At 39.5% G+C, this 27,982-nt stretch overlaps 1 pseudogene; it reads right to left on the bottom strand.

Annotated features, from left to right (window-relative positions):
- Window positions 1-617: 617 nt before the first annotated feature.
- The window catches only part of LOC106989434 (inosine-5'-monophosphate dehydrogenase 2-like), a 117,371-nt pseudogene continuing 90,006 nt past the window's right edge, over window positions 618-27,982 (bottom strand).

A 27,982-nucleotide genomic window follows, 5' to 3' on the forward strand; every position in this document is an offset into this window, starting at 1 on the left:
CTGCTGGAGAGTTCTAGGGTTTCCACATCTTACTCTTGGAAACAAATAATAAATTAAGCCTGCGTGGAAGACAGAAATAAGAAAAGGCCTGATAATACCTTACTCAGCTTTTAATCAATAAAACTAGGATTTTTTCAATAGACAGATAAAATCCTCCCTTAGAAATTTCTATGAAACACTTACTGGATGTCAGGTGTTTGTTTTTTTTTTTCTCTGTTTATTCTCCATGCCATTAAAATTCAGCAAAAGTTATTTGACAAAACCATAATTATATTAAAATAAGTTAATATTTTAAACCAACATTTACTATGGTCTTATAACAACTTTGTTTTAGAAAATAGGAAGGCAATAAAGATTATCCATCGTCTTCCTGTCCAGAGGTGATAACTTTCAATTTTGTATATATTCTAATCTATATGCCCTTATATACATAACAACAGTTTTGAAAATTTGTATACTTCCTTGTAACTATATTTTCTAACTTTTAAATCAAAGCTATGAATATTTAAACATATCCTGAAATATTCTTTGAGAGAAAAAGAAAACTACATAGTATTTCTTTTTTTTTTTTTTTCAAACTTGTATTGAAAAACCAAGAGGATATGCTATGTCCTTTTTCAGAAGAGTCTCTTATATAAGTGGAGGCTATGGACACCACCTTCTCCCTAAGCTGAGGACATTCTGTTCTCAAACTTGAGTTGCCCAGGATACATCATGGCTCAGACTCGGGTCAAACTGTTGGCACCAGTGTCTTCTCAGGAGTGCTGGATGCCAATGATAAGGTAGGGGAGAAATTTTGTGGTGGATCCTTTGTCCTGAACAGCCTCAGACACCCCTTGGGCTCCTTGATTTTATCAGCTTCATTGAAATATCACTTATGGCTGCTGAGATGCTCATCCATGGCATCAAGAGAACCCATACCACAATATTTCTTTAGCCGGAATCCATCGGAGAAGAAGTACTCAGCAGAGGCCTCGGTGGTGGCAGCCAGGAGAGAGCCCATCATGACTGTGGAAGCCCCAAGGGCCAAGGCTTTGGCAATATGGCCCACACTTTAGATTCTTCTATCAGCAATGACAGGAACACCAACACACCATGCATATTCTGACACCTTGTACATCGTCTTTGCTTGGGACCACCCACAGCCCAGAACTTCCTGTGTGATGCATATGGAGCCACTGCCCATGCCCATCCACAGGGCATCTATGCCAGCATCAATGAGGTTCTTGGCCTGCATAGCCATGACCACATTGCCTCCAATAACTTGGAGACTGGTGTATTTCCTTTCATGTACTCGATCATGTTGATCTGGAAGATGGAGTTTTCCTGAGAAGAGTCCAAATCCACTAAGTCCACAGCATCCTGATTTAGCAAGCTCAGCTTATACTTGTCATCTTCGTGAATGCCAGTGGCTGCTCCACATAGCAGCTACTTTTTGGCATCTTTGGAGGCCAGTAGGTGATCCCAGTTCTTCTTCAGGTCCGTCTGGGCAATGATAGCTACTAGTTCACCATCTTCATTTACAATAGGTAACTTTCTCTTCTTGCTATGCTGCAGAATTTTATTTGCTTCCTTCAGTGTGATGCCTGCAGGAGCTACCACCAAGTATTCCTTCTTCATCATGATCTCTTCCCAAAGCCAGTCATGTTCTTCCTCCTTGAGAAGACCACTGCCCACCAAGCAACTCCCCATCCAGCCCACGTGTTGGTGGTTGGGATACCAGAGAAGCCATGCTGGGCTTTGGCTTCAAACACATCCCACGTTCTGTCCTCAGGGCTGAGGTCACAGGGTCCATGATAAATCCCTGCTCGTCTTTCTTCACTTTCTGAAGTTTGTTGACTTGGAAATCAGGTGTACAATTGTGGTGGATGAAGCCAATACCACCTGTAAGGCCTATTGTTATGGCCGTGCTAGCCTCTGTGAGTGTGTTCATGGGTAAGGAAACCAGTAGGGTCTTCAGAGTGATTTTTTTTTTTTAAGATTTTTTTAAATTTAATTTTATTTTTAAGTAAACTTTACACCCAATGTGGGGCTCAAACTCACAACCCCAAGATCAAGAGTTGTACACTCTACTGACAGAGCCAGCCATCCAGGTGCTCCCAGAATGAGGTTTTTGATCAGAGCAGAAGTCCTGCCTACCTGGTCTGCAGTGAAGTCAGTGTGCCCAGCAAGAAGGAGAAAGTCCTTGTGGGTGAGGCCATCCCCACAGTTGAACAGCTGCTCTTCCGCGAGCCTACTGTCTGGGACGTAAGATGTGCCCTGCTAATCAGGCAGTGGGCCACGGCCAGTGTGCAGCAAAGCCATGTGTGTCTGAGGACCTGGCTGCAGGGCGGTGTTTCTTAATTTATGCAAATTCTCAGTTCTACAAATATGTGAAGGAGAAACCAGTGACGTAGACAGTATGAGATACAGTGGTTAGTAAGATAGAGTCTCTGATCTCAGTCAGCTTGTATTCTAGTAGTGAAAGGGCCAGAGAGGAGTAAACGGAAATGAAGATGCCTACCATGAGGCACTGTAAGAAGAGAGAAAATCCATGTTCACGGAGTGTCAAGGGATGAGAAAGCGCCTCTGATTTGGAGGGTGCTAAGGGGGTGATGAAATGGTCAGTATGATGACAGAATGCTTCTTACACATGTTGTTATGGTCAAGTTCAAATGAGTTAACACCTATTAACTGCCTGGAATAGTGCCTATCATGTACTAAGTGCTCCTAAGGCTCCAATATTATTAGTTCTGTTGTTATTGTCAATCCTGCAATTATGTGACAACTGAAAGAAACCACTGGCTACAATGCCATTTCTTTGAACTCTCTTCCAACTTCAACCCCAAATTCAACAGGCCATGCTTTTCTGTAGCAAATGGGCCTCAAGAAACTCAGCTACTGTGTCCATTGACATCAAGAAGTCAAGTTGGCTGTCATCCATTAGGCACCGGTTAACATTTCGCCTCCAATTTTCATTTGCCTAAAATGATCCAAGGAGCCATAAACTTGAAGAGAGTATTTAATTACTTCAATAAAATAGGCCCATGGTCCTCCATGCTGGTTTAATAACTGCATTTTCATGCTTTTAGAATCACTTACAATATGCATTTTAAACCAGTGACACTTATTTCCTTTTATTATTGTTCCCACTCTGTTAATATGTGTTTATCTTATTTCAGTCTCTGTAGCCTTGAAACAAGTGCTTATTAATCAGAAGCCATTTAAATGCTGATATGCCATGTTCTACATTAAGGAAACTAAAAGAGCACCAAGCAGGAAAGTACACATAGGTGCTTCCCCTCTTAATTAAAAGCTGCTTTGTACATATAACTCCTTTCCTGGCATTTTATGTGGAGGTATTCAAATTAGATTCAATGAGGATAGGGTAATTATAAACATAACTAAAGCTTCATAAGGGTCCTATTTTAGGGACTTGACTCAGTGATAGACGACAAGTGAATATATCATGGCTGGGTGACCACTAATGGACTCCTGCAAATTTGTAGAATGAAATCTCTGTGTTTCTCAGGATTTGGAGTGCTAAGGACCCCAAGCACAATCACCACCTTGGAAAACGTCTCCAGGCCATTGTCTTGATTGGCTTTCAGACTTCCTGCAGGCTTTGATGTGCATCTTGGAGATGCACTGTTCATGATCCAACATAAATTCTAAAAACTGCAGTAGGTCATGAAGTTAGTGGTAGGGGAAAGGAGCTTCCTGAAGGGGCTGAAACCATCCCCTACCAAGACAAAAATGCGGGAAACAGACCGACAAGAGCTTTTAAATAGTAATGTAAGTTGCCCTGATCTCTAGATAACACATTTGTTTGACAATAAAAATCCTGGCTACAAGAGAAGGAGTCTAGTCATTCTACCATAAGACCCCCCTGGGCCAAATACTTCCATTTCCTTAGCTAGTCTCTTTCATGGCGTACCCCAAAAGGTGTGCTTCTAGAGAGCACCCTAGGAGGCAGACCCTGCATAGGTCTTAGAAGTAGCTTCAGGTAGGGACACTTGGGTGGCTCAGTTGGTTGGGCATCCGACTTCGACTCAGGTCATGATCTCGTGGTTCGTGGGTTCAAGCCCCACATTGGGCTCTGTGCTGACAGCTCAGAGCCTGGAACCTGCTTCAGATTCTGTGTCTCCTCTCTCTCTCTGCACCTCCTCTGCTTGTCCTCTGTCTCTCTCTCAAGAATAAATAAACATTAAAAAAAAAAAGTAGCTTCAGTAAATCCACCCCTTACACACACACACACACACACACACACACACACACACAGAACATGAGCACAAGCTGTGAGCATCTTGCTAGGTTCTTTGCTGGGCTGAAGCAAATTGGGATGGTAGTGGGCAGCTTAGAGGGAGTGTGAGCATGCCAAGAATTCCTACAGCATCCTAACACAAATCTTCATATTGTTAAAACAGTAGGAGAAGGAAGAATAGACATCTTCTGGTAGAGCTTTCTATTTTAAAAAGCAATTCAGACAGGAAAGGTCACCTGTTCTAAGATGCACAATATTAGTGCCTGAAATGGAAGTTGAACTCAGTTTTCCTCATTTTTTGGTCCTGTATATTTCCATCATATTAGGCTGATTAAAAAACAAATATTACTCAAAGTAGATTCCCCTGAAAATAGCATTCTTCACTTCTCAATAACTGTCCTCACAGTAAAGACCCTCCCTAATGAGAAAGGAACTATAGAAACTTGCAATAAAAACGGACTAGACGGGGCACCTGGGTGGCTCAGTCGGTTAAGCGTCCGACTTCGGCTCAGGTCATGATCTAGCGGTCCGTGAATTCAAGCCCCGCGTCGGGCTCTGTGCAGACAGCTCAGAGCCTGGAGCCTGTTTCAGATTCTGTGTCTCCCTCTCTCTCTGCCCCTTCCCTGCTCATGCTCTGTCTCTCTGTCTCAGAAATAAATAAACGTTAAAAAAAATTTAAAAAAAAAACGGACTAGATAAAATGGGAGTACCAGGATCTACTTTAGGAAAATCAGATGCCCATTCTTTATGAGGTCTATGAAGAAGGTACATTTCACTGAACGGAGATGGTGTTCACGGTCAGACCCTTAATGGGGGATCAATAAACAATGCACAACAATGCTGCCTTTGCCTCTTTCTTACTGTAAAAATTTCCTTTGTGCCCATACTAATAGAAATTAAATGTTATATGACCAAATCCAGAAGTAAACAAGGGCTTAGAAAGAATTTTCTTCTATCAGTAAGGGGTCAATGATTGTACTCCATTTCTGGCTGATATACTCAGCAAATACTCCAACCATCATACCCTTGGTATGGTTTAAACATTGATTGTTTTTAAAGATAGTTCAAGAGGGGCACCTGGGTGGCTGAATTGGTTAAGTATCCGACTTCAGCTCAGGTCATGATCTCACGGTCTATGAGCTTAAGCCCCACGTCAGGCTCTGAGCTGTCAGCACAGCTTCGATTCTGCTTCAATTTCTGTGTCTGCTTCGGATTCTGTATCTCCCTCTCTGCCTGCCCCTCCCCTGCCCGCACTTTCTCTCAAAATAAATAAGCCTTAAAAAAAAGATAATTCAAGAAATTCAACAAAATTCAATGCCAAGACATCAAGTAAATCAGTTGCTAGTGAGCCCCATAAATAAGGAATACTCAAAAGAGTTTAGGCAGTTTGCTACTCTGGAGTCTGGTTTGTTTTCTAGACCTTATACCTGTTTAAATATCATGTTTGTTCCCCAGATTTAGAGAGTGTATTATGGTGCTAGGCCCACCAAGATAGCTTAACTACCTAAAAAAATTCAGCAACATGGATTTGAGGTCATGAACATTAAAATAGCAGGAAGTAGCTTTCTATAAAGTTCAGAATCATAGCAACAAATTTTTCTCTCACATCTTATCAAGTCCCAGGCACCTGCCCATGAAATTGGCAGCAGAAAGATTTTCTGTGCTGCAAATTACAGGTTTCTCGTCATCTTGCCAACTTGCTTTGTCTCCACAACCTGGCAAAATGTGGCTATTGGCAGGAAAATGAATATTTGAAAATGATTACAGCATATAGAGATTTTTGGTTCTATAATGTCTAATTGAGTAATATAAATAACTGTTTTAGCACTAGGGGTATATTTGCTTTCTACTTTATAATAGATGACATGCTCTGTAATTTGAGCCCTTGGGCACTAGTCCCTCAAAGAAAGCATTAGAACAAGGTCCTCAATGAACATTATCTGTAACAAGGATAACTTATCAAAATATTAATGACATCTGTACTTTGGAATTCCATGGTCATAGCCTTCCCTCCAGCTAACCCGAGACATCCCACTGCCTGCTGCTATAGAGGAATTGGACAGAAAACCAGAGTTTTCTAAATATCTTGACCATTTATAAAACCAGATTTTCCATCAAGTGTAAAGAAAGTACCCAGCCACCTGTGGCAGCTGTGCCATTGGCTTGTTGCCTACGGTAAGAGAATACGGCAAATAGGAAATCAGAAAGCCAAATCCAGTTATTCTGGTTTGAAAGGTTTGTTAAAGAATGAAAGGCTGTAGGCAAGCAAGATAGGGAGTGGGAAATATAAGCAGCCCAAAGAGACACCAGGGTGTTAGATGAAGGAAACATCCGAAACAGGGGGCTGTTTTTTAAAATTCACGTTAGGGATTCCAGAAGATAACAGTCTCATAAGCGGTCATCAAGCCACATCAAGATGAAGTTAAAAACAGTGAAACCGAAGCTTTCCTGAGCTTGGCTTAGCTCTCCTGTGGCCAGTGCTTCTCAAAGGATGGCAGCAGCAGCAGCATCACCTGGGAACGCGTTAGAGATGCAAATTCTTGGACCTCACCCTAGACCTGCTGCGTCAGGAACTCTGAGGGTGGGGCCCAGAAGCCTGTGTTCTGACAAGTCCTCCAGAAATTTCTTGAGGACCACCATCCTATGGCCTGATTGGAGGGTCAGGATTTCCACAGGTCCCCCAAGGCAGACAGTGAAGCTGAAGTCAAGTGTCTCTGCCTTAGGGCCTACCCAGCTGGGAGTCAAGGGACCTGTAGTGTAGCGCACGTAGGCCAAGGGCTGGATGGAGAATGCGCAGGTGTTCAGAGACCTTTGTGACACCAATTAGAACAGAACCTAGACCCAGCTGAGAGAGATCAACGCACCTACTTTAGGTGCAAATAGCAATAGGTCGGACATCACACAAGCTACCAGACAAAGGGCATCTCCTCAGAAAGATACCTGAACTACAATGCGAGAGCTGCTCCACTCTCCAACCGTAAAGTCCCACTGGGGACACCTCTCCCATGTCACTCCCCAGATACACAAAGACCATCTTGGAAAAAGGCAATGGAATGGTGAGGAAAGACAAAAGTATATGGCCATCTTGTCTGAAAGACAGTCTTTCCAAAAAGACCGTTTAGAATGTTCAGAGACCTGATTAAGTGTCCAACTTAGAAGGACCGAATGTTCATACTGCAAGGAAACTGTTGAATGGTAAAAATCTGTGACTTCATTAATTGGCAGGTCTGAGTTGTTCCCATTTCTCTGGGGAATAATAGGGCTTATAAGGAAGCTTGGGCCAGTGTTAGAGAATAAGTAAACTGTATGCCTGAAAGCAAGATGCATAAATTTGTAACTATGCTATGCACTTTTGCAGCTTTGTAGTACAATGCTTGCTTTTTGGTACTCAGAATGCTTTCTGGAAATCAAAATATTTCAGTATAGAAAGGACAGAATGAAATAATTTTAAAAAGGGATCTTAAAATTGTGAGGACTGCTCGTGACATTTTTATAGTTTGCCCTTGGCAAATTCTCCTCCATCCTCCCTCTCTTATAGATAAACCATCAAGCAGCTTTGCCAACAGAAGCCTGACTCAGAGCCCTCAGGTGGAGGGAGTTTGGCAACATTAGAATGGTGGGCAGATTGGGAAGGGTCAGGTAGGAATTCCCTATTTGGAGACTCAGTTAAGCAGAATGAATATGATGGGCCTAAAATAAATGAATATACAATAAAACAATGGGCAAGAAAACAATAGATTTCTTTGTTACTGGGGTTAGTTAGAATGCACTGGGTTTTTCAATTACTTCAATGTCAAGAGCGTGATCTTGGAAAATCACACCAATGTACCTTAACTGAAAAGTATTAAAAGCTCTTTAGAAATGTTTCCAGGCAGTATGTTTAAATATTTATGAACAATTTCTATAAATGACTGCTGGCCAGTTATAATAATTAGGTGTATTCAGATGATACAATAATCTTCCCTACTCTTGAAAATGTGCTGACTTTGTAATACTTACCCTGAAATGGCCTCTGCTCAGTGTGCTGACCTGTTTGTTTTTTTTTTTTTTCTTCTTCTTCTTCTTCTTCTTCTTTCTGGAAAGATTGGGTTTTGTTTTTAGTTAAATTAAAAAAAAATTTTTTAGTTGAAGTATAACTCGTACATAAATTAAATTCACAAATTTAAATGCGTAGCTCAGTAAATGTTTACATATGTGCACGCCCATCTGAACTCCACCCAGGTTGAGATATTTCTAGGCCTCCAGGAGGTCCTTTGTCCTCTTCTAAGGGAATAACTCCACCCTATGCCACCTATTGTTCTGATTTCTATTACAGTTGATGACTTTTTTCTTTTTCTGAACTGAGGTAAATGGAATCAAATAGTAGTGATGTTTTCATGACTGGGTTCCTTCACTCAAAATTATGTCTTGATGATTCATCTACATTGTTGCATTTGACACCAGCCTATCTTTTTTCCTTGCCGTGTGGTATCCCACTGTAGAAGTATACCATAATTTTCTTTTGATGGACATTGGGTCATTCCTAGTTAACTCTTATTAATGAAACTTCCATGAGCATTCTTGTATAGTTCTTTCAATGAACATAAGCATATGTTTCTGTTGGGAATAGACTCAGGAGTGAAGCTACTGGGTCAAAGGATATAGGTTTATTTAGCTTTAGTGGCCACTGCCAGATATTAAAAATGATCGTACTGATTTATGTTCTTATACAAAAGGCTGGCTTAAAAAAAATTTTTTTTAACATTTATTTGTTTTTGAGAGGCACAGAGAGATAGAACACAGCAGGGGAGGAGCAGAGAGAGGGAGACACAGGCTCCAGGCTCTGAGTCTCCAAAGCAGGCTCCAGGCTCTGAGCTGTCAGCACAGAACCTGACACAGGGCTCGAACTCACGGACCGTGAGATCATGACCTGAGCTGAAGTCAGCCACTCAGCTGACTGAGCCACCCAGGCACCCCTAAAAGGCTGGCTTTTTAAATGAGAGAACATGCATTGTATTTCAAGAGGCCTTTCTCAACACTGGCTTCCATGGGATGGTCTGTCTATAGTTACTTAGGCAGGGCATAAGTGCTCTAGAGAGGAAAGAGCACTTCTCACTTGTCTGATTCATTTTCAAATTCAATTTTATACATATATATATATATATATATATACACACATACACACACACACACACACACACACACACACACACACACATCAAGGAAAGGTCGCGGCTCATACAGGAAGCAATTTAGTATATAAGGCAAGCTTACTTCTCAGAACTCCCTTAACCCTATATAATACTTTTCTCTTTGAACCTTTATTTTTTTCATATTGAAAAGTATATATGGAAAATGGGGGAGGCTATGCATGTGTTGGGGTGAGAGGTATATGGGAAATCCCTATACCTTCCCCTCAATTTAGCTGTGAACCTAAAAAAAATAAATAAATAAACTAAAAAAAAAACCCATATGGACTCACTGCAGAAAATTCAGAAAACACGGGAAAATGCACACGAGAGGATAAAGACCCATACTCTGACGGGCTTTTCTCATTATATGCTTCCAGAACCTATTTACGCATGGGAGAGTTCTAGCTGTATGAAAATCATTTCTTTACAAAGGTTTTGCAACTTGTGTTTCTGTTTTTTGTTTGCTTATTTTGGATTATTTAACTGTATTCATAGACATCTTCACACATCAATAATTATAAATATGCATCATGTTTAATGGCAGCAGGGGATTTTATTGTACATAAATGCCCTAGTTGATTTAACCATTCCCCTATTGGTGGGTGTTTATATTCATGCTTTCTCTTTTAAAAACAATGATGCATCTTTATGTACATATCTTGTGCACATGTTAAATTATTTTCCTTAGGATAAATTCCCAGAGTTTAATTTATAAGTTAAAAGTGATTCATATCTTCAATTTTGATATAGATTAACAAAATGCCTTCCCAAATGCTGTGTCAAGATAATTCTCTAGCAGCATATGAGTGCAATTCCCAAAGTCCCAAATAGCAGGCTGCAGCATTCTTTTTTTTTTTTTTAAGTTTATTTATTTTTGAGAGAGAGAGGAGGGAGGGGCAGAGAGGCAGAGGAAGAGAGAGAATCCCAAGTAGGCTCTGTGCTGTCAGCACAGAGCCCCATATGGCCTCGAACCCACAAATGATAAGATCATGACCTGATCCAAAATCAAGAATCATATGCTTAACCAACTGAGCCACATAGGTGCCCCTGCAGCATTCTTTTTAATCACAATTTTATTGGCCTTAAATAATGCCCATTTTTATTAATATTTACTTAACTACAAACAAAATTTAACATAGTTCCATAATTCTTTTTTTAAAGAATTTTTTTAAGTTTATTTATTTTGAGAGAGAGACAGAGAGCGTGAGCAGGACATGGGGATAGAGAGAGGGAGAGAGAGAGAATTCCAAGCAGGTTCTGTGCTGTCAGCATGGAGCCTGATGCGCGTCTCAAACCCACCAACTGTGAGATCATGACCTGAGCCAAAACCAAGAGTCAGATGCTTAATGGACTGAGCCACCCAGGTGCCCCACAATAGTTACATAATTCTGTTCACCACTTGAAGCTGTCCCTTTGTAAATTACTTGTTTGTTTCATTAGTCCATATTAATTTTGCTATGTAAAAATTTTTGTATGTAGAAAATCGATTAACATGTCTGCCACATTTGTTTTAAATACTTTCCTTTTTATTTTTAGCAAGTTGGTATTTTCATTATTCAGGTCTTTATATTCTTTCTTCAAATGTTGGATTTTTTTCACATATTCTTCACAATTCTTATTATACTCAATCCTAATATATTTTGCATGATTGCTGCTAATTTGAATTGAATTATTTTGTTGATCGTTATTACTTTATTCATTATGGTATACATTAATTATTTATTAAAATATTGATTATTAATATATATATAAGTGATTGATATTAATATTTCTGTTGTTAGCACTCTCCCTAATAGTTATTTTTAATTCACATACATATTCCAGTTGATTCTCTTGGTTTTTTCAGCCAGATAATCAAGTTGTATGCAAATTACGATAATTTTCTTAGTTTTGATATTTATAGCTTTTGTTTCTTCTAATGGAACAATGGGACACCTCTACAGTGTTAGAAAATCATAGTGAAAAAGGAAATCTCTGCCTTTTTAACTGAATTTATTTCACTAATCTTAATGCTGGCATTAGATTTATGATGTTTTTCTAAAAAAATCATATTAGGAGTATCTTATTTCTTCTGATTTTATAAAAAAACTTTTTGTCAGAAATAGGCAATAACTTTTATCAAAAACATATAAACATGTCTTGAGATGGTCATATGAGTCTTCAAGTAAGTGGTAAGGTGATTTGTATTAATAAGACTGAATTGCCCTTGCATTCAAAGTATAAACTCTACTTTGTCATGGAGCATTTTTCTTTTCATATACACTGGGATTGATTTGCTACTGTTTGGTTGAATATTTTAGACTTTATATTTATAAGTAAGATTATAGGTCTATATAGTTTGGGGTTTTTTTTGTTTTGTTTTGTTTTTTTGCTTGGTAATCCTCTTAGGTTTTTCAATTGGAGTTATGCTAGCTTGGTAAAATAAATATGGTAGCATCCATTCTTTTCTTTATTCTGTGAAGTATTTTCAATGGCAAATGCCATTTCGATTTTCTCCCCAAATACCTATATTATAGATTTTTATATGCCAGGTACTGTGCTGGATATTGGAGATATATGCATAAGTAATAAAAATATGATGGCTTTTTGAGAACACATTATAGTGGAATATGTTCCTTGAAAGTTTGAAAGAATTAGCCTGACTGCATTTTGGGGGAGTGGAGGAGAGCACATGCAGCTTTTGGCCAATTTTCTTATTTCTTCCATTTTGTTGGATATATTCCAGTTTTCCTTTGGCATCCATATTTCCTTGGAAAATTATTCCTCTCAAGGAGAGTTTGGTGTTTTCCTTTACTGGATTAGTCTTCTCCATCTATGGTTATATCTCAGCTCCTAATTTGTATGTTTTCAGCTTTCTCTCTTTTTCTTACCTTTGAATTCAAGTGATGTTAGTGTATGTGTGGGTGTATAATATAATATAAAGCAAGGAACAAATTATCTTCCTATCACCACATAGTCTGTTTTGTCACATTATCAAGAATTTGCCAACTCTGCAAGGGAATACATTGAAGATAATGTGTTTTCTAAAGATCCCTGTGCTGAGGGACCTTGGGCAAAGAACTCAGTTCTTGAGAAGAATGCGAATTTCTTAAGACCAAGAACCACATTTCTGGAATCTGCCCCAGGACCTGGGACAGTGACTCTTACGTGGCAGGCTTTCAATAACAATTTGTTGAATTGAGTTCTCTGCTGAAGGGCAAAGAGCTTGTTGAGATGATTTCTTGAGGTACATTACAGGTTTAGAAGCTATAATATTAGAACAATTACAGTGATGAGAAAGAAAGTACTGTTAAAGAGTTAAAGACATCATGGAAATATATAGACCAGGTGGGTTTTCCTTCTTATGAATCATCCAGCAACATTATCACTCACTCTTAAATTGATCACTTACTAACTACATCGTTGGAAAAATATTGAATTCTTTTATTCTGAACGTTATAAAGCCAGTTCTTTTAGCCCTCACTTTATAAGGGAAAAATGAAAGAGTTTAACCATGTGACCACAAATAAATAAGTTGTTTCATGCTCACTTTTAAATTAATGAATTTTGTGGTGTACTTTTTTGTTAGCTGGTTTTTCTAAAACCCGGCCTACAGTGGGTATACAGGAGGTAATTCACATGATTTTGAAAAAGAGATAAAGGAAAAAAGATCTTACACTTCAATACATTCACAGTTCCCTATTAAGTATTAACTTGAGAGTGAACTTGACAAGTTATGAAAGTAAAACATATCTCTGTATTATTTTCTCTTACCAACACACTGATCCGTGACTGTCTTAGTGTTTTTGTTGTCCCTTGTGGAACATTTTCTTCCACAAGAAGGTTTTATTTCCAAGAGGAATGCTTAGTGGCTTTATTTTAGAATTTTCATTTACTTTAGCCACAAATGGTAAATATTTTCTTCCACAATCACCCACAGTGATAACTGTGTATCATCAACACTAGATTTGGGGCAAGCTGGGCCACATCTAATTCTCAGGTAAACAGTCTCTCACTGAAAATTCTGTGGAGATATAATTATATTGAAAAACTACTATTATATTCTTGTAAGGAGTACTGGTCATATTAGGTAATATTTCTTTTTTTTAATGTTTATTTCTTTTTTTAGTGTTTATTTACTTTTGAAGGAGAGAGAGAGAGACAGAGTGTGAGTGGGGGAGGTGCAGAGAAAGAGGGAGACACAGAATCCGAAGCAGGCTCCAGGCTCCGAGCTGTCAGCACAGAGCCCAATGCGGGGCTCGAACCCACAAACCACAAGATCATGACCTGAGCTGAAGTCAGACGCTCAACCGACTGAGCCACCCAGGCGTCCGTTAATGTTTATTTTGGACAGAGAGAGAGAGAGAGAGAGAGAGAGAGAGCAGGGGAAGGGCAGAGAGAGAGAGGGAGACAAATAATCTGAAGCAGGCTCCAGGCTCTGAGCTGTCAGCACAGAGCCCGACGCAGGGCTTGAACCCACGAGTTAGGTAATATTCCCTAAGCCTATAGATTTTTGAAGGATCTTACTGATTTGCTATATAGGCAAGTTTGAAAAACAATACCATCCAATTTAAACTTACTGAACTCTCATATTTAATTTTTAAAATTATTGTTCTTTTGATGAATTCTGTTAATAGAGACTGTCACAGTGAAAGGACTTCTGCTTTAGACCCAAGCCCACTTTACCTTTTAAGATGGCAGGGTGATTGGTGAGCAACCTACTATTGTTTTCATCTAGATATTTCTCTCTCTGAAACTAAGTCAGTTTTCCCTTTGAAATAAAATAAATGCCTATGATTATCTACATGTCTTAATTTGATTAAACACAATAAAGTCATTCCGCAGAACCTTTTCTAAAGTCCCTTCTGGCAAACGGGGATAAAGAAGAGCATACACTGACTGAGCTCCAGGCAAAAGTGATCATAATGTTACAGGGGAAAGGAGATCATGACTTGAGGTAAGGAACTCATTTGTGATAGCCAACCCATTACCTCACTTCTAATAGGATGGATTCCCAAATGGATTTTTTTTTTTTACAGTGAAAACCCACTTCAGTTCTCAGTATCCCATCCTGAAAAGAAAGGGAGAGGAATGTAATACCTAAGGTTTCTTCCAATTCAGACAGACAGTCGGTGATGCATTAATTTGTTGTTGTTGTTGTTGTTGTTGTTGTTGTTGTTGTTGTTTGAATGCTCATAACTGGTGTTCTTAGTTGGAGTTATTGGGGAAAGAAAGGTAAACTGTAGCCTGAATGACAAGGATATTTGAGGCAAAGAGCACGAGGTTGATGGTGCAGTAGATATGTATCATCCTTCAGTGAGGTTTTGGGCTCTTGCCTTGGTTCAGAATTGATGGGAAGAAATATTTATGGATGGCAGTAAACTGAAGAAGCATAAATCAGAAAAAGCTAGTGGACTCCTGATTGTCATTATGTGGAGAAGCATGAAAGGCACTTTAAGTCTGAGGTCTTCCACTCGCTTTCTTTAAATGACAATGCTCTCTGATAGACTTCAGTGATTTTCCTGAAGACTGGGGCAAGCAGAATTGTTCATGTGGAATATTATCGCAGAAACCTCCGTCTGAAGCCCCGAGGCTTCCCCCTTTTCCAACTAATCCCCGTTATGACAGCACTTTGGCATGAAAGTGAGTTTTCCATTTCGCTGCTTGCTAAATTGAAGCTATTTGATAAATGGCATGCGTGCCACACAATGGTGTATACCAACGCTGTGATGTTTGACAGAGAGCAATTTCAAAGCTTTTGCTTTTGCATTTCATACACTTACAATCCAAGTTACCTTGGGAAGTGGCTGGGGTGTCACAGCATATGCACGCCAACACAAGCTTGAGTGTACATGTCAGATGGGAAAGACGCCTAAGTTCGTATTCTAGTTGCAGACAAAACGAGACAAAGAGGACCCCAATTGTGGATTCATCCGCCACGTGATATCAAACTTCACCATGCACTTCGAATTTGGAAATTTTATCAGAAATTAATCTTGCATGCTTTTCAAAAATAGGACGGGTTTTAAGCATCACCCTGACACCTTTTGTAAAATAACGATGGTGTGTATGATAGACAGTTTATACTTTGATCTTGCTTGACTGTTATCTTTCAAAAAATGTAGCTGTTGAAGATCATCAGCTTTGAAAAACGCTGTCAAATTATGTGAGTTTCCACGTTGTGCAATCACATCGTTTTCTTACATTTTTGGTGTATCACTTGTCAAATTTAACCTTCCCTAGTACCTTAGTAAGAGAAAAATACCTAGTTAACTCTTGAAAAAAATTATATTAGGTAAAAGATGATGGAAACCCATAAGTAACGGCTAATTGTCAGTCTCGGTCGCCAAGTCCGTAACGTTGTGTTCATGGGATTTTGCTCGCAAATTGAAAGCGACTGTATCATGTTTTCTTTTCTGTGACTCTTTCCCAATTCAAACAATAAAGAGAACACCAAAAAAGAAAACAAAATGTGGTGAGGTTAACAGGAAATGCACACACACACACACACATACCCCAATTCAGGAATTTGTGGGAACTTCATGTTAAAGTAAAGAATCATTCTTTGTGTTCCAGACACAAAATAAGGTAATTTCTTCTGCTGTGTGAATTCTGAGAACACTATTGAATTGGTGGGAAACAGGAAAGCTACTGACCATGATGGAGAACATTAGGAAGGCCTCTACACCTCTGACATTTTTCTCATCCAATGTGGAAGGGATCTCATGTTGTGAAAAGGAAAGTGCGTGGACCCTGAGGCAAAATGCATCTGTGCCCAAAACTACCTCTGCCACTCGAGGGCTGTGTCCTCCCGACTAAACTGCTTTGAGTTTCCTGAACTTCCATTTCCTCCTGTGTAAAATTGCCAAGCGTCTACCCAGTAGATGGAGTTGTTAAGATTAAAACTGATAAGATGTAAATGTTGTGCCAGATTTAGCGAGTCCTCAGTAAATATGATTCCTTTTCTGTATTTTCCAACTACTACTTATAGAAATTCTGCCGACAGAAGTTTTGAAGCCCTGAAAGGTACCTGAAGTCTTCCACTATCAAAAGCTCCTGAAAGGGACAAGGAGTTAACCGTGAAGAAACTTATTCTTCCTTTTTGGCAGCGTGATAGCTGATACTTAAATGGGTGGTTTCATGGCAGGAATGAAACCAAGATAACCCTAGCAGCATCTATGGGCCATTTGTTAATAATTTTTCATTATTAAAAAGATACATGTTAGGGTACCTGGGTGGCTCTGTTGGTTAAGCGTCTGACTCCGGCCTAGGCCATGATCTTGCTGTTCCTGAGTTTGAGCCCCGCATCGGGCTCTGTGCTGACAGCTCAGAGCCTGGAGCCTGCTTTGGATTCTGTGTCTCCCCCTCTCTCCGCCCCTCCCCCACTCACCCTCTGTCCCTCTCTCTCCAAAATAAATACACACTAAAAAAAGATACGTGTTAATTTTAGGAAAAGATATCAAAGTAGAAAGAATTTTGTTTTTCACTTCAGTTTCATGGTCCAAAGACCCACTTCGGCACTTTCTTTATCATGCCATTGGTTTGGTATCTCTTCATTTACATTTTTTCCTGGGAATTATTTATCATTTTTGGAAGTGAGCTCCAAATATAAATAAGATTATTCCCCCTTGGCATACAAGACTTGGGCTCGAATATAAATGTTGTGTGAATAATAGAATGTTAAACCATTGCTCTCCTGAGCTTTGTTTATACTTTGGTTTTCATGCTTATAAAAGATATGAAACTATTGAACAGTTAGACATATTTATCATTAACCTAAGTGTTGGTCCTGCCAGTCACCGAGTATTATCAATAATCAGACTGCAGTGTTGCAGAAAGCCAGCATTGCTACCATTAAAGGACCTGTAACTCTTTACAAAGTGGCCTTTAAGGGGCACCTGGGTGGCTCAGTTGGTTAAGCATCCATCTTTGACTGAGGTCATGATCTCACGGCTCGTGAGTTCAAGCCCCTCGTCGGGCTCTGTGCTGACAGCTCAGAGCCTGGAGCCTGCTTCGGATTCTGTGTCTTCGTCTCTCTCTCTGTCCCTCCCCAGCTCGGGCTCTGTCTCTCTCTCTCTCTCAAAAATAAATAAACATTAAACTTTTTTTTAAAGTGGCCTTTAAGTACAGTTTATAGAGAGTTTACAAGGTGGTTATAGTGTTCCATCAAACCTCAAGTTAAATTTTGGAAAGAAGTTCTAAAATTGTTAATGTCATCCAGGATTGAGTAATTTTCAGTTTGAATCTTAATTGTTGACCTAGCCTAACCAGCATAAACAATACCATAATTAAACAATAACTCTTTGCATAGTGATTTTGGGGAAATCTATGGATTGCAGATAAATTCCTTCCTGGTCCCTCCCTATGGAACCAAAACGAAAGAGGGAGCAATATGAGTTATATCTTCAGTGGGTTTTTGTTCCTTTTACAGAACAGCCGCACCTGTGTGATTTTGAAAAACTGTCCATTCTCATATGGACCATAGCATTTCTTACTCGTCTCTTCACATTTTTATTAATAACATTTGGTTTTTACGTATACGTGCAATTTTTATAGCTCGTTTACTTTCTCTGATGGAAAAGCATTGTGAGCTCATTGTAGATTATGTGGAAAATACAGATTATGCAGATTTTAAGGAGGTAATCTCAGCACCAGATGTAACAGCTATCATTATGTTAAAATGTTTCCTTTCCTACATTGTTTGCTTTTAGCTTTTGTTCCCATTTGTTTTTACATAGTTGAGTTTATATTAATATACAGCCGTATAATAAGGTATTGTCACTTTGTCCTTGAACACCGGTATTTCTCCATCTATTGAAAATGCCTTGAAAACATTATTTTCATTGATGCATATCATAGTATATACATGTATTTAAACATGCTTTTTTAAAAAAAATTAGACTATTTATTCCATTCCTTATCGTCCTATTTTTTTTAACATTGTAAGTAGTATGGCAATAAGCATATGTGCATAAACCTTTTTCCTGCGTTTCAAATTTCTCCCATTTTAATATATTTCTCACAATTACTCAGCTAATGAGCATAGGTATTTTAAGATACATTGGATTATACTTGGTCACTCTCCTGTGAGCATTTTGCAGCTACCTTTTTTTTTTTATTGCCTGGCTGTTTTTGAGACCGGTGGTGTTCCTCTACCCCTTCCTCCAGTAAAGCATCCTTGAATGGATTCAGTGACTTCACCATCAGTTTTCTTGGTTTTTCAATAAAGGGCTAGTGAAGTTCGGAAATAGCAGGAGGCACATTTGGACATGATATACCCAGAATAGAGAGATAAAAATTAAACATTTAAAAAAAAGGTAAATGAAGTTGTTGATTTCTCACTTAAAAACAGCACCTCATTTGAATCATAAAATAGAATTTTCTAATACTCCAAGGGAATTTTGGTAGTAGGAAAAAACACATTTAGCTTTTTTTTAAAAGTTTATGTATTTATTTTGAAAGAAAGCAGGGGAGGGCAGAGAGAGGGAGAAAGAATCTCAAGCAGGTTCCTCACTGTCAATGCAGAGCCTGATGTGGGGCCAGAACTCACAAACCATGAGATGATGGTTTTGACCTGAGCCGAAGTCAACACTTAACCAACTGAGCCACCCAGGCACCCCACCCCCCCCCCACACACAAAAAAACCACCACGCTGAAAGGTCCTTTTAGAGCTCTTTTTCATTCCCTCCCCCAGAATCAGATGTGTTTTTGCTTTCATGTTTTTACTCGTGGCCCGAATTTGTTCATTTTCGTTGCTGTATAGTGTTCTATTCTATGAATATACCACAGCTTATTTATCCATTCTATTATTGGTGGACTTTGGAGTTATTAGGAATTGTGCTGCTACAAACATTTTTGTATATATCTTTTGGTGAACATATATATATATATATGTGTGTGTGTGTATGTATATGTATATATATATGTACATATATATGTATACATACATATATATGTGTGTATGTATATATATGTATATATGTATGTACATACATATATATACATACACACATATATATACATATACATACACACACACACATATATATATATATATATATGTATGTATATGGGGGGAAGCATATACATTGAAGTCTAACTATTGGATCTTTTTTTTTTTTTTTAATTTTTCTTTCAACATTTATTTATTTTTGGGACAGAGAGAGACAGAGCATGAACGGGGGAGGGGCAGAGAGAGAGGGAGACACAGAATCGGAAACAGGCTCCAGGCTCTGAGCCATCAGCCCAGAGCCTGATGCGGGTCTCTAACTCCCGGACCGCGAGATCGTGACCTGGCTGAAGTCGGACGCTTAACCGACTGCGCCACCCAGGCGCCCCTAACTATTGGATCTTAAGAGATGCATAAATTTGGCTTGAGTAGCTACTTCCAAACACTTGGCAAAGAAGTTGTGCCAGTTCCATACACTTCTGCCAACAATGTGTGAAAGTTTCAGTTGTTCTGCATATTCACCAGCCTCTGCTGTTTACCTGTCTTGTAATTTTACCCGTCCTGTTGGGCATGTTATGATATTGTACTGTGATTTTATTTTATTTTTTAATTTTTAAATGTTTGTTTATTTTTGAGAAGAGAGAGAGAGACAGATATGAGCAGGGGAAGGGCAGAGAGACAGGGAGACACAGAATCCGAAGCAGGCTCCAGGCTCTGACCTGTGAGCACAGAGCCCTACACGGGGCTTGAACTCACGAAACATAGATCACGACCTGAGCAGAAGTTGGATGCTGAACCAACTGAGCCACCCAGGCACCCCAATATTGTACCGCGATTTTAACTTGTACTTTCTTAGTGATCAACGAAATGTTTCACCATTACATATATTTACTGGATGATTGGAAATCTTTTGTAATACGGCTATTGACATTTTTGATTTTTTTTTTTTTAGGTATTTAACATTTTCTTACTGATTTGTTGAGGCTTTTTATATACTCCAGAAACAAGTCTTCTTTTGGATATATGTATTGCAGGTATCTTACCTCATGCTGTGTATTGTTCTTCTATATTCATCATGGTATCTTTTGATAAATAGAAGTTCATCATTTTAATATTGCAACAATTATCAATTTTCCTTCATAGTTAATACTTTTTGTGTCTTAAGAGACCTTTGCTCACCCCAAGTGCATAAAAACATTCTTCTGTGTTTCCTTTTAACAGTTTGTTGTCTCACTTTTTATTTTAAGATCTTCAATACATGTGGATTTTTAAAGTGATGTGAAGTAGGGGTCCAATTTATTTGTTGCCTGTGATACCTGATTGACCCAGTGCTACTCACTGCACTTCACTATCTTTTTCATTTACCAACTGACCATATATATGGCAGACCTGAGGTGTAGATGAGCACTCTGGCCACAAGGTAGAAGATAGAGTGGGAGAGGGAACAAGAATGGAAATTGGGAGACCAGCGAGGTGGTTTCTATAATAGTATAGGTAAAGGGGCGCCTGGGTGGCTTAGTCTGTTGAGGGTCTGACTCTTGATATTAGCTCAAGTCATGATCTCACAGTTCGTGAGTTCAAGCCCCGTGCGGGGCTCTGTGCTAACAGTGCGGAGTCTGCTTGGGATTCTCTCTCTCCCTCTCTTCTGCCCCTCGCCCCAACTCTCTCTCTCTCTCTTTCTCAGAATAAATAAGTAAACTTTAAAAACAATAGTACAGGTAAAAAATGGTGGCAGCTTGAGTGAGGAAGGTAGCAACAGGGATGCCAAGGAGTAGGTTAATTTGACATATGTTTTCAAAGTTGATATGTAAGTATCAAATGTAGAGTGACACAGAGGGAGGAGTGTGAAAAGGATGGCGATAAAAAATGACTTTCATGTTTCTGGCTGAAACTTCAAGCTAATGATAATGCCATTCATTGAAATGAAAGAAAAGTTTGATTTGCGAGATTTTACAATGATTTTTCAAGAAATGATATCTTCCAGACTAGAGGGTTCTTGCACCGCACCAGTAATTGATAAAATTATGACCCTTTCATACTAACCTAAATAAACTCAAGAGAGCATTGAAATGGTTAAATCAAGAACGATTAAACTTATCATTTGTTTTCAAGGATGGTAAAAAAAAAAAAGAAAGACAAAAATTATTATTATTTGGAAGTAGAAGCCACTTTGTGTACTAGATAGGGATACAATGAGCAAAGACTTCAGACCAAGGACAAACATCAGCTACAGCACAGCTCCGACTCACAAATTCTTTGTGTGTTCAGAAAGCACAGTTCGAAGTCTCTTGGAGTGATGTAATTACAAGCTGAAGCATATCCTTCTTCTTCTATGTCAACTGAACCCTGGAGAACTACTCTCCCAAAGTACCCTGCTGCATGTCTCAAGGTCTGCGGAGGCTTTTACATCCATGCTTGAACCAGGGATTATTATAGCAATTCGTTTCCCAGGGGTGTTCTGTGAGGTGAAAAGAACACTTAGAAATGGTAGGCTGAGAGTAATAATAATATTAATAATTGATGCGTCTGCCGTTCATTTAATCTTTGAATCCCACAGCTGAGTTGTCATATCGTATTATCTAAATTTCAAACAGACAACCTTCACACTGATTAGCACATCAAGGTAAAGATGGAACTTGGAAAAAGCTGAGGGGGTTTATTATTCAGTGCCGTGTTCTACAGCAGAACTTCACAGGCCGGCTGAGATTGGGTTCCAGGTGTTCAGATTGGGTTTCCAGCAGCTTTGGGACAGCCAGGTATGGCTTTTCAGGCCGATTATCTCACATCCCGAGATGTGGGGTGGAGCAGTGTCTAATGGCAGACCCCACGGTTCTGCAGCACTGAGCGTCAGTGACCTTCTGGCACCTGCTGCTTTGCCGTCACGTACAGACGCCCTCGAGGAGATGACCTGCCAATAGCAAGGCACGCTGCTCTCCAGGGACAAGAGGTCTGTCGTGTGGTTGAATGAGTTCTTCTTTCAGGCGTTCAGGGAGAGCAGGAGGCATTCCAATACCAGGGGGTCTGGAGCAAGTGGGGGGGATGAGCAGAAAAGCCTGGATGAGGGATTCTGATGGGCTCCCTGGATCTCTGTCGTTGATTCTTCTGTCAGTTTGTGTTGATGAATGTGCTTAGTGCAGTCCAAGCTAGCGGCCAAGTGACTGCCTTAATAATGTGTGCATTTAGAACGTCATCATCTTCATATACTTGATAAAAAAGTTTTGATCAGAAGCTAAAACCATTTGCATCATCACAACAAAATGACATTACATTTTGTAATGAAAGAAAATGGGGTGTTTGATTGTTTCAATATACCGTCAACTGTTGTCAACTTTGGATGGTTGAAAATGTTTTAATTTTCCTATCATTTATGCAAACAGATTTTGTCTTCAATGTAAACTCAAGAGTTTAAGGAGATTATCAATAGGAAATATTGATAAAAATTGCATATTATTCATTTTTGTCGTAAAATTTGATGGGAAAACTATGTTCATACATGCTGTTATGAGTGAGTTATGTCCCTTAAGAATATATGTTGAAGAGTGGACCCAAGGAACTGGGGCAGTCGCTGTGGCCACCAACCGTGGCTACCAGCTCAAGTGACTATCCTTGCCTTCACAGAGTAAGCCACAGCTCCCAGAGTGCTACCGGGGTGCATCTCCAGCCTATGAGCCTTTAGTCATCCCAGTATCAGTCCTTGTCATGATTAAAATGTGAGCAAAGATAAGGTTTGGCTCTCTGTTCCAAGGATTTTTGAGAATTGATAAATACTCATTTGTCTAGGCTTCGGGCAATCATAATAAATGTCCACCTAAACACCCCCCTTCTGGGAAAAAGAGCCACACATGGAACATCGAATCTATGCAACAGGGAGGTGATTCAACATGGGGAAAGATCTTAGCCTGCTTTTGATTTGACATGAAGAGTAAATGGTCAGTGTCCTGGGAACTGGAGTTAGGTGGGGGAATTCTTTTCACTTTGTCCCTTCACTTTTTCTTCAGTTATAATATTCAAGGGCTTATTCACTCATTAATCAAGCAATTAACAGTTATTTTATGTTATCACCTACTTCCGAGGTTTTCTTCTATTTCCTGATCTCAGAGGGAGTCTTCTTTTCAGCCACTTGGACGTTCTTCCGATGAGTCAGTTCATGGCTCACCTCCTCTATCAGGTTTTCTTGTTCCTGTTCCCAACCCACAGAAGGCCCGTGGAACAAAACCAAATGGAAGCTACTTGCAATTCCATTACCGAGCAGACAGGTCCTACTGCATAACAATATTGTCCAAATGGCCCTGGCTACTGCTCTCCACCATCTTTGCTTCCGGCTCTCTCATTGGCCCCCTCCCACCAAAGCTGCTCCGGACTGTCCTGATGCCCAAGCCACTAGATACTTTTTCCTCAGCCTTTAAATATTAGGCAGATATTCCAATAGAAGGCTTTTAATGTTACTTTTGAAGTTCTGAGTTTCTGAGAAAACTTACAGTTAGTGGCCCTATTTCACGTAGAAGACAAAACCCAGCCAGCATAATTTGCTCCATCTTTCCTTTTCGTTAGCCCATCCTAGATTCACCTATCTCTGCATCCCTCCTCTTAGCTCACCCAGACACTGGGAAGAGGAAGATCAGCTCTTTCACTTTTGTAAAACGAATCCTTCTGGTGATCTGAATTGCACCCCATCCCACCGCCTCAAGGATCAGGCCTTGACTCAACTCATTCTTTTCTAGCACCTTCTCTCTGTGTGGCCCCTGCCCGTTTGCCTGCAGTCACCTACAGTTCTCCCCCACATAAGAAACACACATTCCTTGTCTTGGAATGCAAACTCTGAACATACCTACCCTGTTTGCTTGTTGCCTTCCCACTTGGCTCACCCACCCATGACCATCATTGCAGAAACTACTCGTTAGAAGGACACCAGAATCACCTTCTAGTCAAATCCAATAATGTCTTGTTTCTTCTTGTTCCTCATTTTCCATGATCTATTGGATTTGACAGACTTTTGTTGATATCGTAGTAAGTAAAGCAGATGTTAACAGTCCTTGGATAATTTGAACAGGGAAAAAAAATAACAGATGAAACATGAGAAGTATCCTCCCATGGACTTTAGTAGGTTAATTAACTACCCTGACTACTCTTGGCATATATGAAAGGCCAGGTAGGCAATCAGTGTTCTACTATTTGCAGCAATGTGGGATTATGCTCTTGTTTTTGGAAGAGGGAACTAATATTTGTATTGTTGTATCAAATTGGGTACCCTACCACAGCACCCTAATGTCATAGAGGGTGACGTCAACATTGTTCATTTCCTTCTTAAAACCTCTGCTCCCTAGTTACTGAGACTCTAGGTCTCCAATCACCTCTCTGGCAGTTTCTCTTGTGTGTGGTCATGTCTCTGACCCTTTTAGTTTGCCAATGAGTTTGGGTTCATGCTTGAAGGCCCTCCAGCTCTCATGTGCAGAAAGAATTGACCAGCAGTTTAGGTCACCATAAAGTCTGGAATTCCAAGAAAATAAATCGTTGGCATTGGGAGTGTCCAAGGAAGAGACACGGGCACTGTATTTTCTTTAGCTAGATGCCTGCTGCGTTGCAGGACCTGTAGGCCCACATCGGTGTTGCTATCAAACTGAGAGCTGGGAAACATGAAGAACCTTATAGACAAAATGACAAAATACATGTTTTCTACCACTCATCCTCCCGAAAGTCCCACTGAAATAATAAAAGAAATATAAAACTATAAATCAGTCATTAGTAGCACTAAAAAATAAGAAAGAGACTCTCAACAGATTCAAACTCTCAGAGTATTTTTCCTTCAGCTCAAAGCCATAATATAGATTCTCCATGTAAAAAGAGAGATCTACCTGTGGAGAGAGCCAGGGAAATTTGAAAAAGCAAAGCCCGAGCTTTGCCCCCAGGTAACTTCTAGCTCTATGACAAAATAGAACCTTCCCACCCTGAAGGAAGACTGGCTTCTTCTCACTTTCTCCACCACTACCACCCTGGTCAAAGTCAACTTCCTCCCTGGTCTGAATTTGCAATTACCCCCTAATCAGTGTCCCCACTTCAATTCATGTTCTTCTAAATTCTGTTCTCCACACAGCAGCCAGTGATTCTATTAAACCATGAATCAAGTCACGTCACTCATTTGCTCAAAACCTCACACAGAGTAGATTCCAAAGGTGTGAATCCACAGTGACCCCCAAGTGACCTTCCACAGTGACCCCCAAGACCATGTGCAATCTCATGCCGAACCAGCCGATGGACCGTGTGGTTTTTCACAGAGGGAAAATAGCCGTCCCCTCTGAGCGTTGGTGGAGGTGAAGAGAAGGCAGAGATTGGAGGACTGACAGGAGCAGGATTAAAATAATCGAGTCTAGACTATAAATTGGATTGGGAGAAAGCACACAGGGGTAGTGAGCTGAAGGGATATGGAGTTGCTGGAAATGATGACATGAGTCGGGATGATACCCTGCAGCCCTGATGAAGTGAGGAGTGGTGAGCGGTGGGGAAAAGGTAGCTCTGAGCAGAGGTGGCTGGAGTCACGGCAGGAGGAAGTCAGAGTGGGAGGGGCTCAGGCTTGTCCAAGGGCAGGGAGGAGTAAGGGTCTGGAAGCATCACTGTGGAAGAGGAGGGGAGCGGCCCCGACTCCAGTATGACTGACACATGAATTTGGAAAGGGGATTCAAAGGAGAAGCATCAAAAGGAAGCCGTGTCTTCAGGGGTTATGCTACTTCCTTGAAAGTAAGGCATTGGAGGGGCTGTTTGAGAAGTGATTGAAGAAACAGAGGATGTTTTTGTGGAACATTAACTATAGCACCTGAGATAAAGGACTCTGGAAAGACGGATATATTAAGTGAAAAAACAAGTTTTAGAAAAGTGTATATGATACCACACTATTTTATGTAAATATAAATATATGCCAAACCCTGTATCAAAATGTGGAAGGATGCAAACACCAAAGCCTTTCAAAGGATTTCAGGAAGTTTTCACGGTCAACAGTATGTATTTCTGTATTGGTTTTACTAGTAGCAGCTATCATGTATTAAACTTTGTGATCAGAGTAAACAAAACAGAATTAACAACAATAACAACAAAACTTGCCTGAGCAAATCAGTTAAATATGATCGTGCCTCTAACAAGGGCAGGAATGTCATAGAATTGCCACAGAGTTTTACGGAGCAGGTGCTAAGAGAGTTATATTTCTAGGGGCATGCTTGTGTTGTGACTTAAATGTTTGTGATCAAGTTATTCCATGGGAGTAGGTAGAGTTCAAAGCAGTGATTTTTTTTTTTTTATTTTGAGAGAGAGAGATAGAGAGAGAGAGAGAATGAGAATGAGTGGGGGAGAGGCAGAGAGAGAGAGAGGGAGAGAGAGAGAGAATTCCAAGCAGGCTCTGAGCTGTTAGCACAGAGCCCAATGCTGGGCTCAATCCTATGAGCTGTGAGATCATGACCGGAGCTGAAATTAAGAAGGGTGATGACATCAGTGAACTTTCTGGAATGTCAATTTATCAGTTAAATGACAGTGTTCTGTAATTAGAGAGTGCTGGACTCAAATCTTGGCTCCCTCTCTTACTAGCTTTGTGACTATGGATGTCACTTAACTTTTCTGAGCTACAGTTTCCTCATCTGTAAGATGGAGTTAGTAACACACATCTATAAATTTGTCTTAAGAATTGAATAAGGGTGTAAGTTCCCAGTACAATGCCTGGTTTAGAGCTAGTCCCCAACAAATTGAGCCTGTTATTAGCTCTTCGTACATGAATTAAATCTGAAAATATCTTCTATATGTCAATTCTTTGTAAATTGTGTTACATATGCAAAAATTTGACAAAAGTAGAAAAATAAAGCCACAATATGCAAAAAGTTTGTCAAAAAAAATCATGGATCCACTTCATTGATCTCTATTCCCTGAAATTAAAGAGATCTGAAGCTTTACCAAAACATTATGAAATTTGATAAATGTTATTGCAAATACTAATGTTGGTATTTACTAAAAGAAACTTTACCTCTTTATAACTTTTCTTGAACACATACTCCATGTCATAAAATTTCTTTCTCAAGAATTTCAAAATGAAACAAGAAGCATTTTCAAATGTCTCATTTCTACTCAAGAGATTTTCCTCAAAACTAGAGGTCATAATTTATTGTTTATGATCCGAGAGAAATTAGGAATATTTCAGAACTTTCAGGGCTAGAAGAATGAAATTATGCCCTGAAATCTTCAAATATTTCAAAGGTGGAAACTTGCTCTGCAGATGAGGAAACAAATTCTGAAGAAAATATATCATGACGATTTAGGCAGACCATTTTTCTACTTCCCCATAAGAATGCACAAAGTTCTTTATTACTGAACAGTACTGAATATCACTGCATTTAAATTTATGCTTTCAAAAGAATGGTCATAGCAAAATTCAGTTTTGGAATTACTGCTGCAATGGAAAAAGCTATTACACAAAGGAAATATTTTACAGACAGACAACCCAAATATAAACCCCAAACTGCAATTTTACATGGATGATGTAAAACTCTTATTTTTTTAAAAAGCCACTTTTATTTTTCATCCTTTAAAACTTTTTAAAAATGTTTATTTATCTATTTTTGAGAGAGAGAGAGGAAGAATCCCAAGCAGGCTCCACACCGTCAGCAC

Source organism: Acinonyx jubatus, chromosome C2 (assembly GCF_027475565.1).
Source record: "Acinonyx jubatus isolate Ajub_Pintada_27869175 chromosome C2, VMU_Ajub_asm_v1.0, whole genome shotgun sequence".
Taxonomy (NCBI): domain Eukaryota; kingdom Metazoa; phylum Chordata; class Mammalia; order Carnivora; family Felidae; genus Acinonyx; species Acinonyx jubatus.